At 35.6% G+C, this 13,015-nt stretch overlaps 1 protein-coding gene across 2 annotated transcripts in view; it reads left to right on the top strand.

The window, feature by feature from the left end:
- The first annotated feature begins 794 nt into the window (after positions 1-794).
- chl1a (cell adhesion molecule L1-like a) overlaps positions 795-13,015 on the top strand; it is a 72,533-nt gene continuing 60,312 nt past the window's right edge. The window contains exon 1 of one of the 2 annotated variants that reach the window (XM_067371000.1): positions 795-905. The gene's annotated coding sequence lies outside the window, so the exon portion shown is untranslated. Of the gene's footprint in view, positions 906-11,313; positions 11,438-13,015 lie in introns of those variants that run through there. The other variant, XM_067370998.1, reaches the window with a different exon arrangement.

Here is a 13,015-nt window from a genome sequence, read left to right as displayed (position 1 = left end):
TAAAGGATACAAATTCCTATGAATACTAATAACATCACCCTGGATTTATCATAAATTTCACTTCTAGTGTACCAACAGTCATTTTTACTATATAACTCATTGTAGTAAGTGTTACACTGATTTTCTGTCATCAAAGTGAGTAGATGGAAATGGGGTTGTGACTTCTCCCGCTGACCGCAGCTAATGTAATTACCATCTCACATGGTTTCCGTGGCTTTCCATGGCACTTCTGAGGAGAGGAAACAATATTCTATAAAGATGCCACCCATTGAGCGAGAGGACAAGAAAGATCTGAGCTCGAAACACACATGCAAATACAAATACACACACATACAAAAGACACCCACTCCCAACGTCCTGTACACTCTTTGCAACCCACTTGAAAAACGTCCTCCCCATTGACAGGCACAATAGCCCACATTCCTCCAAAGTGCACATAGACATGGTTTGCTGGCACTTGTAGTGTACTTCAGTCCAATTCAGCCCATCTCACACGGCTCAACAGAGCTCTCACTGTGTCCCGATATAGAATAACCTTTCTCGCTCACACTTTCCTCTGAGGCCACACATCATGGTCTCAAAATAACAGCCCCTTTAACCAGCCACCCATCTAACCATATTGACAGTGTTTCTCTTACACTGGAACATGAAGTAAATACACTTTCCATTCGTCCCAGAGACATCCTCCTTCTCATCTCCTCTTTGGCGTGATTCATATGACTCAGTTGAATCCATTGAGGGTACAGAAACAATCATTTGACAGTCCCACTCTGGATCAAATGAAAGACTGTGGATTCAGATGCTATTTATCTCACATATTGCCCAATGGGAGCAACAAAAATGTCAGTCATCACAGAACAGGAAAGTATGAGGAACATGGCTGCTACTATGAGATGTTTTTACAGGTCAGTGCAGGCTGTTAGGTTTGACACGGTTTATATTAGCTCAAGAAAGCTTCAAATTGCATTGATGTTTTAGTGTGTGAAATGAGCCAAATGTTGCTTTTTATTCCTTTCATGAATCTTTTTTTTTATCATTTTGGGGCTGTTCCCCAGATCTCTTCCTTTTCTATCAAGCTGAATAAGATTCATATGCTAATGAAGCCCCTCTCTGGAGTCCCTCTTCTCAATCTAATCTCACTAACACCTCCTGAAGTGTGTGTTGCTCGCAGCCTCTCAACACCTGTATTCACTTTCCTGTCGGATGACAGGCCTCATTCTGGGATAAGCAGAGGCAGTTATTAAACTTTTTTTATATGTTTTATTGCTTAAAATTCCAAACAGAATATATGCACATCTAAAATTAAGCAGGAAGAAAACACATTTACAGTGCTTTTACCACAGTTAAGTGTTGTTCTTTGGCGCGATGCAAAGCCAAATAAATACATTTTTCAGCCACATTAAAATATAATTTATGCAGCTGATGTTCAAACATAGAATTTAAAAAAAAAAGAAAGAAAAAAGATATAAATACTTTTATTCAGCAAGGACCAGATGCAGATCAGATTAAAAAAAAAAAAAAAAAATCAGTTTCCATAAAAAGCAAATCATCATATCAGAATGATTTCTGAAGGATCATGTGACACTGAAGACTGGAGAAATGATCTTGAAAATTCAGTTTTGTCATCACAGGAATAAATTACATTTTAAAATATACTATAGCAGAAGTTATTTTAAATCTTTCCCAAACTTTTCTGAATTTAATCTATTTCACTTCGAACATAGCTCATCTGATCAGATTTTAGAGTCAAAATAGTTTTTTTTCCCCCCTTTATTAAACCTTATACATTTAGACATACACATTTCAAGATGCAAATATGCAAAGAACAGAAGATGAAACTCGTTAAACTTTAAATGTTCAGTAAATCTTTTCTTTTACATGCACAAAATGTTAAAAAACAACTTCCTGTCTAAAGCTTTTTTCAGTCATTAAAATAAATATGTGCTAAAGGCAGATAAAGACCAGACTTATCACAACATTGGACCTTTTCATAGTTTAGCTGCTCATTAACTCCACAGACCCTTATGAGGGTCCGAAACTGTCATAATAATGTTTATTCATCCATTTTAAATGCTTCCTATATGGCATCACTCCATATTTGGTATCATATGCATTACATATGCATTGGTCCCAGACACGAATTTCCGCTTGATGATATGTATTTTTTATATTTTTCACAAAACAGTGAAGTCATATATCACAAGAAAGCTCTTACTCTAAGATATTTGCCCATGTAGTTTATAGTTTTTATCGAATGATCTTCCAAAGAATCATGCAGTGAAATATGATCACTCTGAGAAAACAAAGACAAGCGTCACATTCCAAATCCGATGACTGCTTCAATCAGTCACAAACAGTTACAATTAGACAACATATACCATAATATGTATCATTTTCAGCAGTGCTTTATGTAAGTTAAAAGGGTTTTCTGTAAAATGACACTAGGATATTGCATTTATACCACTGTATATGGGTATATGGGAAGACTTTAGATTTGGGTAGGTGGAAATTACATTAAAAAAAGGGTAATATACTTCCCTTAAAGTGCATTTGAATAACTCTTGCATTCAACTTGATAGAAACTAAATAATTTTTTCCAGTGATTGCAGAAATCTTTGCTCAAACAACCAAAACTGTCTGCAGGGTGCTTTCAAAAATAATTTATAAAATAAATAAATAAAATCAAAAAGCGCCTCTTTTTTTGAGGGGTTTATTACAGCACAGACAACATATACAGCATTTTTTTTTTTATCACTTTCAGCAGTGTTTTATGTAACTTCAAAGGGTTTCCTGTAAAATGACACCAGAATTTTGTATTCAGAGCACTGTATGTGGGAAGCTTTTCAATTTGGGTAGGCCAAATCCAGGCGGAAATCTCCAAAATTGCACATCTTAAATACACTCCTCTTTATTATCTTCATAATTAAAAACTTTTAATATAACTTATAAAAGTTAATATAACTTATAAATCTCTTCATTTAATTTGTTTTAATTTCAAATTAATTTATTTGTATTATAATTACAATATTAAACTGTATATTTGATTTAAAATCATATCATTCTTCAGAACTTATGGGAACAACATTACACAATAAGTGTGGATCCTTTTTTGCGCAGTCCTTGCCTCTCTAAGTCCTCTTTAGGTGAAGTGTGGATGTTGTTTGGGAATATGGTTGCTGGGTTGGGTGTTTTCCTCAACAAGCTGTTACATGTGGCAAAAATGATAACGCTGCTGTAAAGCCTCAGGGATTTCTGATTACTCACCACTCTCATTCTCTCCCACAGAGACTGATGAACGCACGCAGACACACACCCTTTGCATATACAATGCATGCAGATACACGCTGACACACACATGCATTCAAAGTCAATTTTAAGACAAAAGTTAAAAAAAAAAATACCTTTTGAGTTGGAGCGTGTAACATATTCTTCCATTGTCTGAGTAGAATGGTCACTGAGCTGTGCTATTCAAAAGCAAGTTTCTGTGATAAAATGAAAGGAAGATTGGTTTGTTGTTTTGTTTTTTAACAATCGCTAGGAACATTTTCTCAATAGGTGAATTAGGTCACTTTTTCAAACCTCTTCTCACTGATCACAACAACAGTGGGATAAATTGTGTATCATTTATCATTGCTTTGGCACAAAATGCATTCAATGACTGCATCTTTCAAATGACATTAATTAATTTCTCACTCAAATGCAACCATATTCCAAATCTAAAAAAATAAAAAATAATAATATCAAAACAATTAGATGTAGCTGAACACTTACACAATGTTATACCCTTGTGTGTGTTATGGAAGCATGAGTTGATTTAAAAAAAAAAAAAAAAAAAAAAAACCTTCCCCAAACTACTCGGTTCCTTTTAAGTTTTGGTCCAAATTATGTTGTTCATACCATATTTTAAAGATGCAGTGTGTAAAATTTAGGAGGATTGATTGACAGAAATGCAATATAATATACATAACTATGTTTTCAGTGGTGTATAAAGACCTTACATACTTAACTATTGTGTTTTTATTACCTTAGAATGAGCCATTTCTATCTACATACACCACAGGTCCCCTTACATTTCAAGTTGTCATTTTGCACCGACATGTTTCTACAGTAGCCCTAAATGGACAAAATGCTCTACAGAGCGCATTTTATCACTTTGTTCGTTGGTGTTTTTGGAGGCAGCTTGCATCGTCTCTACATTGAATATGCACAAAGAAGAATAAATAGTAGTAGTAATAGTAATAGTCGTCTGGTTTATTAGAAGCAGAGACCGTTCTTAGTTAGAAGTAAGAAGAAACCTCACTGCTTGATTGACTACTCTCTTCTGTCTCAGACGATGATATCTTTGTCTTTGTGGCAGCCACCGTAGCTTCTCTATGTGCTTCGAAAGGGAGGGGTGAGCACGGTGCCGAGCCGTTGGTTGCAATTCGCGACCTCACCACTAGATGTCGCTAAATTTACACACTTCTTTAAAATTAGCTTCTGAAATTAAGGCTGCGTCCGAAAACTGGAAAATGCTGCCTTACGAGGACACATTTCAAGGTAGTAAGGCATCAAGGCACGTCCGAATCCAATGTTAGCTTCACTTCCTCTCTCATGAGATACCTTCATCTGATCGATTTTTGAAGGAAGCATAGATGTATCCTTAGCTGCCTTTGATATCCCACAATCCTATGCTTTCCATTCTGTGACAGTTGAGCTAGAAAAATAAAGATGGCGTCCGAAGGTTGCGTTTGCTGCTCAGTTGTTGTACAAATGTACGATTTTGATCAACATATTTCAATTTTGATATCATTTCTATCGAGAAATTACTACTGTAGTAATTAAATATTTGTTTAGTTCTCACCAAAGCTCACGCTATATTGCTGTAGATCATTAAACTGTTACGCTGCCTCAGAAATCTGTCCGAAATCAATTTCGTGAGGTACCTTCATGCACAAATGCTGCCATACAAGTCATTCTCTTATAAGATAGCAAGGCAGCAAGACAGCTATCTAGGTTTTCGGATGCAGCCTAAAAGTGCTCAATGCTTTTGCTTCTATTTTGCTTGCTTTGCTTCATCCCAGTAGTCTTGAAGTTTATACTGACACCTACTGTCCTGGATGCTTGAAGTTTGTTTACTAACGGCTGCCTCTTCACACTGAAGCTGTTTGTTTATCTTGTGTTTTACAGTATGTTTTTCTTCATCTCATACTACACACCTCTATGTAATGGACATATTCAAGAACATATTTTGACAAAATTAGTTCTGTCATGACAACTCTCAGGAGATTGGTATGGTAATAGTTTGGCACAGTAATGGATATGCCATTGTTAATGTATTTGGTCTTGGCAGAATAGATTCACTACGCTGCTGCTGCTGATGCTGCAGAGCGAGTACTGAGACTTGTTACTGCCAGTCCATTCACAGACATTGCTGTGAGCATGTAAGACATGCTGCTGCTGCACATGTAACAAACATGAATTAACCATCATAGCAGATCTATACAGGTGGAGCTGGGGAGGGAGGAGGGTTTCTGAAAACCGTGCTGCAGACTGCTAAAGGCAAACACTGCATCTACTTGTTTGAATGTTGAGCCGCAGCTCATTGGCTGCTGATGCAAAAACAACTAATCAGCTGTGCTATGTAGATGTGATTGCTACCAAATGAGTTAAAGACCCATTAGCCTGCACCATCTAGAGTTTTATGCCAGAACTTGGTAATTATTAGTAATTGAAATAATTGCATGAAAACGATTGGTCGTTATCATAATTCGGTGGCGACCCTCTCCATGCAAAAAACTTCATCTCATGTGAGTATCATTTTATCACTTTAATAGATGGGTTAAATTACACTACTGACTTTTATGGCTCTATTTCAAGTGATCATTTTAACTTTACACCTTCATCAGCTTCTCCTTCTGTAATCATCTTGCTTTATTTTCTTTCTTTTCTCTCCCTCTCTCTGTGTTCACTTTCGGTCTGACCTGACACACTGCAGTCCTTCTAGACCTGCAGTTAATGGGGTCTTTCAGCAAACCTCACAGACTAGAACAAACACACTCATTCATGCGTTTCCAAAATGCTAATGTGGCTGGTTCCCGACACATTTTCAAGGAGTTCCCATGTCATGGCATGGTGTAATTCCTCACATGGAGAGCCATTAGTGCAGGCAGCCTACAAGCTAACAGTGGCCAACAAGACCCTGGCATACACTGGCCCTAGTGGCCCCTGGTAAACAGGTTCCTAAATGCTTTTGGCACAGACGAGAAAATGCAGCTCTATTTCTTATGTGCTTGAAGGTTATATTGGTGCAGGGTTTTTTTTTTTTTTTTTTTGTGTGTGTGTGTGTGTGTTTGTTTGTAGTTGCTGTGTTATAGTAGAGAAGTCACTACTCTAGTAATTATTCAGCATTTAACTGCCAAAATGGCAACCAGTTGTGGCTCGTCAGTGAAGGCAAGGGAGACACAAAATTCAGTCATTCATTTCCTGTCTCAGAATGTGAATTTCTTGTTTGTAATTTCACCATTGTAGCACCATACAATATTACTGAAGTCCAAACCACCACTGCTCCTGCACTGAACATGCCAAATCTGCTATTCGGAAATCTTCTAATTACATTACAAGGGCAGTAGCCAATAATATGCTTTTTTCTGTCATTATATTTATTTTTCAAGACATGGTCTTTTTTCTAAGATTTTTCTGGAAGTTACTGTATATTGAGTCTGTATGACGTTCTAATTGGTTAACAACTCTCATATAACAATTCTGAACCACAATTAAACCGCAAATATGCATTGCCTTATCAGGACTTTTAGAAACAATGCAGCATCACTTATATTAATGCAGTTATTTATTCACTTGTAAGTGTTTACAGAATTTCATATAATTACACTTTTGCATAAAAAAACAAAATACAATGTTGTGTGTTCATAAGTTAATAAGTTATATTCTTCAATAAGGTTAAGGAAAAGATTGCACGCATTAATGATTTTAATATAGAATTTTTAATCAAGTTGAATTCTATATGTTTAAATACAGCAATTCATGAAAGAAGCATTCCTTTAATTAGAGCAGAAATTATTATTATTATTATTTAAAATACAAAAAAATTGTATTTTCTTTTAAACAATTTTTACTCAGAATTTCCTAGTAAATTTCACTAATAATTTGAAAGAAACTGCAAGTAACACATTTAAATGAATAGGAAATTTTCAAGTAGAGAAACTTACATTTTGGCAAGACCTTTATTGCTGTTATTATGGGTTGGGGTGGTTAGAGCATAAATGCATACCATATTAAAATATTTTATGTACTGAATTAATCATTCTCTTGTGTGTTGGAGATGTATCAGGTTTTAACTCTTGCTTCTTGAGTAAATTTGATTGACAGGCAGTGGTTTCCTGTTTATCTGCTGCACGGATCTGTCACAACATGTTGTGAAGATTATAATTGAAGAAAAAAAAAAATGTTTGGGGTAAATCAAAATGAAATGCTCAGCAAGTTGGGGCAGTACACTCATCCAGATTTTCACAGCTGATGATCTTGGTTTAATCTCGGAATAAGTGTGAAAAATACCATAAAATTCCTAGTATATCTGAGTCACAACAGCACATGAGCACCTAAAATTTGACAACAATGGAAGAGCTTCTCTGGAAATCAGTCCTTGAGGGGCACATTTACCTCCGACACTTCTTTACCTGTATGAGATATGAACCAAACATTCCTTGAGAGATCTGATTCTGACCTCCTCATCCAGATAAAACATTTTTTTTATATTCTTGTTTTGTCTATGCAGACAGTACAGACCCTTTTAATGAAAAAGGAGAACTAAGAGTTTCTTTTATTGAGTCAGGTTTCATAACCTCTAGCCCAATCTGATATTTCTGCTTTTACGGTTCACATTCTTGTTTCGAAATGCATGTCTGTCATCAGTGTGAACAGAAAACACATATGCATTGAAAAAAAAATAACATCACATGCACATAAACAATGACAAAATGTAAGAAAGTCCATCAAATAGCATGCTATGCTTGAATAAAATTTGATAACTCATTTGTGATATGTTATTTTTACTTAAATATTTTTACTTACCCTGTACAATTATTAATATGATATCTATGATATCAAAATTCCAATCTGGTGGTGTTGCATTGCCCCAAATCTGATGGAAATTTTATTTGAAAATAGGCCAAATCAGATTGTAAAAGATACATTATCTTTGGACTACTTCCACCTTGTAGTGAACATATCCTCAGGGACATGACCAGTGCTTGTCTACAATATTTTTATATTCATATCATAAATCAGGTTAATTGTTTTTAATTTACTATTATCGTTTTTTAAATAGTCCTTCCAGATTTTTGTATACATTTCATAAACTAGCTTCATTTAGTTTATGTAAAACAAGACTATCCTTTGCTCCACTTCAGGGTTATCTCAATTTTAGGGGGCTTTTCCCCTCTACTAAGCCAGAGATTCTGCATTTTAATATTGACTTGCATAAAATAGTATGGAAATTACAGTAGCTGAAAATTGCATAAGAGAGTTTTCTCTTTTCTGGCTGTGTATTACTGGAATGATTAAAGCAGACGAGGTGCAGTGCAGGAGTGCTGACGGCCCAGGATGTTTCTGAATGGTAGTGAGATGAATGGGAGGTTCTGTCACTTTCTTCCTGTCTGTCCCAGATACTTCCAAACTTTCACAGCGTTGCTGTGAGGCACAGATTAAGCCTTCTCTCTCTTTCTCACCCCATCATCTCTCTCTCCATCCTGCCATCCTAAATAACTGCATACTGATAGAAACGTTTGATGCGGTTCACGGAATTTTGAACTTAGCATGAAAAGTGATGTGTTGACTAAACCGTATGTGAACGGAAAGATGTTCTGCAGCAGAACTAATAAAGAAAAATAATACAGACGGACAGTTTTAATTGTGCTTTCGGATCTGTAACACGATTTAAAGGGGCCGCATAGTTAATAATGCCCCAAAATAGGCAGTTAAAAAATGAAATCTATGGGGTATTTTGAGCTGAAACTTCACAGACACATTCAGGGGACACCTTAGACCAGGGATGGACAACTCCGGTCCTGGAGGGCCAGTGTCCTGCAGAGTTTATCTCCATCCCTGATAAAAACTCACTTGCCTATAACTTTCTACTAATCCTAAAGACCTTGATTAGCTGGTTCAGGTGTGTTTGATTAGGGTTGGAGCTAAATTCTGCTGGACACTGGCCCTCCAGGACCGGAGTTGTCCATCCCTGCCTTAGACCTATATTACATCTTGTAAAAACCGGTTCTAGGGCACCTTTAAGCACCTTTAACCTTTATTTTTTATCATTATTTTTAAAAGTATTTTCCAGGGGAGTAAAAAAAAAAAAATAAATAAAATATATATATCGCTGTTTACATGGTGGAATTTGCAAGCAAAAAAACTGAACGCTCGGATCTGCTCGTGAGTGAGGAGACAAGGACAAGGACAAGCTGGATTCCACCAAAGCATTTTATTTTTATGCAAACAATAATAATAGTTTACATTGAAATCCTTTTATTTTTAATATTTGGCAGATTTGTGTGCTGCTGCGCTTCCATAAGCAGAATGTACACGTGTTGTGCACTCGCATAATCTGCAAATATTACTAATGCGCATTTTAAATAATAAAACAAATATTGTGCCTATCTATACTACTAAACAAATATTGTTGGCCAATAGCGCAGTCTATTTCAGTTGCCTCAAAATAGTAACATGCCAACAATGTGCCTGAACACACCTTGTTTTCAGCCCACGCAAGGTCTCGAGATGCGAGACAACTGAACTTGAGCTCCGCGTTTTTAGAATGCCATGTCATGTGCAAGATGCTGCAAAAGACGCAAGACATGAGCGCAACGGTCATACATGCCTGTCTAGCGCGTTTACATAGAAAAACTATGGAAAAGCATTGGAATGGAAAAGTGCATTCTGTGTGAACGGTCCCTTATTTGTTTATTAATGACATCATCATCGACTAATCGACATCGACTCGACTTTAAATACATAAATGTCAACTTTAAAAAATCTGAAGTTGTTCAACCCCTAATAGATACAGACATGCTGATATGAGCATGTAAAGGCCTATTCACACCAAGAACGATAACTATAAAGATAATGATAAAGATATAGTTCTAAAAATCATTCTAAATATAAAAGAATAGCACTGTCACACCACAGCTATAATGATAATGATATAGAGAAATTATATCGTTGGGATCACTTTCAGAATGTTTTATTTTTCCAGCTGTTGAACAGTAAAACACTGACAGACATTCAGAATTTATTCTTATTTAGGGCTCGCGCATTTAAAATGGCAGCCACCACTGTTTGACAAGTCAAACCACTTTTTCAAGGATACTTTAAAGAAAACGGTCATACCTTCGGAATAAATGGTGAGAAGTATTAATGATGAGATCATTATGCCAGGCTAGCAAACGGTGTAACATAAAATTACCTCAGGTATCCAGTGCTTGTTTCGACAGCATTGTCTTGCTTTCTTTGAAGTTGCTGTGAAAAAGTTGTTTTTATATTTCGCTATATTGACGTTGTCAACTAAATTCACTCTTAGATTAGATCGATTACACTAGCTATTCACTCGAAACATAGTATGCTGAGGAAATCTGCTGGTTAAAGCCGTGTAAATGCAACAAGTACAGCAGAAACACGTTGTACACACTTTGAAACCGCAGCGCGTGAGCTTAGAATAAACAGACCGTTATCGTTCGTTGGTGTGAACGCAAATATAGTTTTATAGTTATTGTTCTTGGTGTGAACGGGCCTTAAGATATGCTGCTACTGCATACATAAATCCCATAGCAGATCTAGGCAGGTGGTGCTGGGGAGGTGGAGGGTTTCAGAGGAACTCTGATAGCGCACTGCAGGGTTTTTTTGGGGGGGGGGCTGTGTTCTCTTAAGTATTATTATATTTAGATGGACAGTTTGGACAGTTGTATTTTTTTGGCCAGTTGATGGGATAATGGGACACACCTCATGAAACTGGGATGTTTGGCCTCCCAACCCGACAGTAAACCATTAATTCCATTATAAGACAGAGAAAGCCATTAATGTTTTTGGATGAAGTTGCACTGGTCATGTCAGACTTAATGAAAATGAATGAAATGGACTTGTATTCTAAATGCTTCTCTATTATGTAATCCACTATAGCGCTTTGTGATTCAATGGTATTCTTTCTAGAAACAGGATAGGTAGCCACACGCTTTACATTGACTTGCTATGCCTCTGTGTTTGTTTAGCCCTCAAGTCACCTCCCTTCTTCTGGTATTACTGGTTCTAGCTTTCCGTGAGTTGTCAGAAGTCTGGAGTAATGTACATGAGTGTTTGTGTTCCAGTGAGTGAGTTCAAGCTTGTTTGATCTCAGTGTATTGGTGCAGGTGAGAGGGACAGCAGCGTGAGAGGAGGAGAGTGTCTGAAGGTAAGAGTGTTTTTTTTTAATGCAGTTGCTAGAATTGTTATTTTATTGTATAAATATATTTTTTGCTTACTATACAGAAAGTCTGTATTTTAGTTTTTTTGTTTGTTTGTTTGTTTGTTTATTTTTTGTGAAACTGTGCTATGACACTTATGGTATGTCAACTTTGGAATTTTGGAAATAGACAAGCACATGCCGATTATACAGATGCACAGATGCCGAAAGAATGTAAAAGGTTAACCAAAAAATGTTTGGAATCTAACATATAGAAATCATTTGCATGTTTCAACATGCAAATGATTTCTATATGTTAGATTCTGAACATTTTGCACATACTGTACATACGTGTTTATGCAAATACATATGTGTGTGTGCATTTCAACACCTCTGTGCTTCAGGAGAAATGCTATAAAAGTTTGGAGCTGTACGCATGCAGGATTCGTGACTGATTTGCTTTGACAGTTGATGAACAATATCTGCAAGGTCTGCTAATTAGTTTTTGATTTGTTTGCATTTGTTTGTACGCAGTAGCTTCAGAAGTATTTGTATATGTAAGCTTATACACTTACAAATGTAGTTTACAAAATGTGTGTATCTGTAAACAAATTATGTAAAACTAAAATTAGCTAAGAAAAGGGAAGTTAGCATAATTATTTCATTTACTGTTAACCATCTGTTCTCAGGCTGATTTTAGTGGATGTTTGAAATCAGTTTACACAGTTCTTTACAATATTAACTATGAAATTGATAATGATCCATTAATTATTCACAATCAGAAAGTTACACATTTTTTTTGTCTTCATCTTAAACAGTAGGTCTATTTTTCGCATTTAAATCCTATAACAAATTTTGTAAATTGTTTTGATTGAAAAGTGGGGTTGTCTTTATTTAAAATAAAACGCAGTTAGTTTGGTATTTTGTTATATAACTATAATGTAATGACATTCATCAGTTTTTGGTCAGTATGGTTTTTTACTAAATAAATTAATACTTTTATTCAGCAAGGATGCATTAAATTGATGAAAAGTGACATAAAACATTTATATTGTTACAAAAGATTTCTATTAAATTTCTATTCATCAAAGATTGTTGAAAAAATGTATTGTTTCCACATAAATATTAAGCAACACAACTGTTTCTTGAGCATCAAATCAGCATATTAAATTTTTTATTAAAAATTAATCAAATTAAAAATGATTTCTAGGGGCCAGTTGTTCAAAAGTAATCTGATTGGATTTCGACCATTGGATTGGATCAAATCTTGAAAATGGGTTGTTCAAAAGGAAAAAGGGATTCTGAAATCAGATTAGATCACGGAATCCAATGCTAGTTTTAATCTGGATCAAACCTTCAGTTTGTGTTGTTCAAAACTTGTCAGTAGGATTTGGATAGCTTTGATCCAAAAAACAGGATTATCCTGATCCCAACAGGGGGTAGGATTTCAAGGTGGATTCCAGGAGGAAAATATAGTCAAAAACTGGTCAAAAAATACAACATTTATATCATGTAATATACATACACTTTTTTTTATTTTGCTCTTGATTAGTTTAACTGTTTAACAGTACATATTTAGCCTTTTGG

The sequence above is a fragment of the Chanodichthys erythropterus genome, chromosome 20 (genome assembly GCF_024489055.1).
Source record: "Chanodichthys erythropterus isolate Z2021 chromosome 20, ASM2448905v1, whole genome shotgun sequence".
NCBI lineage: Eukaryota > Metazoa > Chordata > Actinopteri > Cypriniformes > Xenocyprididae > Chanodichthys > Chanodichthys erythropterus.
This window is presented reverse-complemented; position numbering and strand designations above follow the sequence as displayed.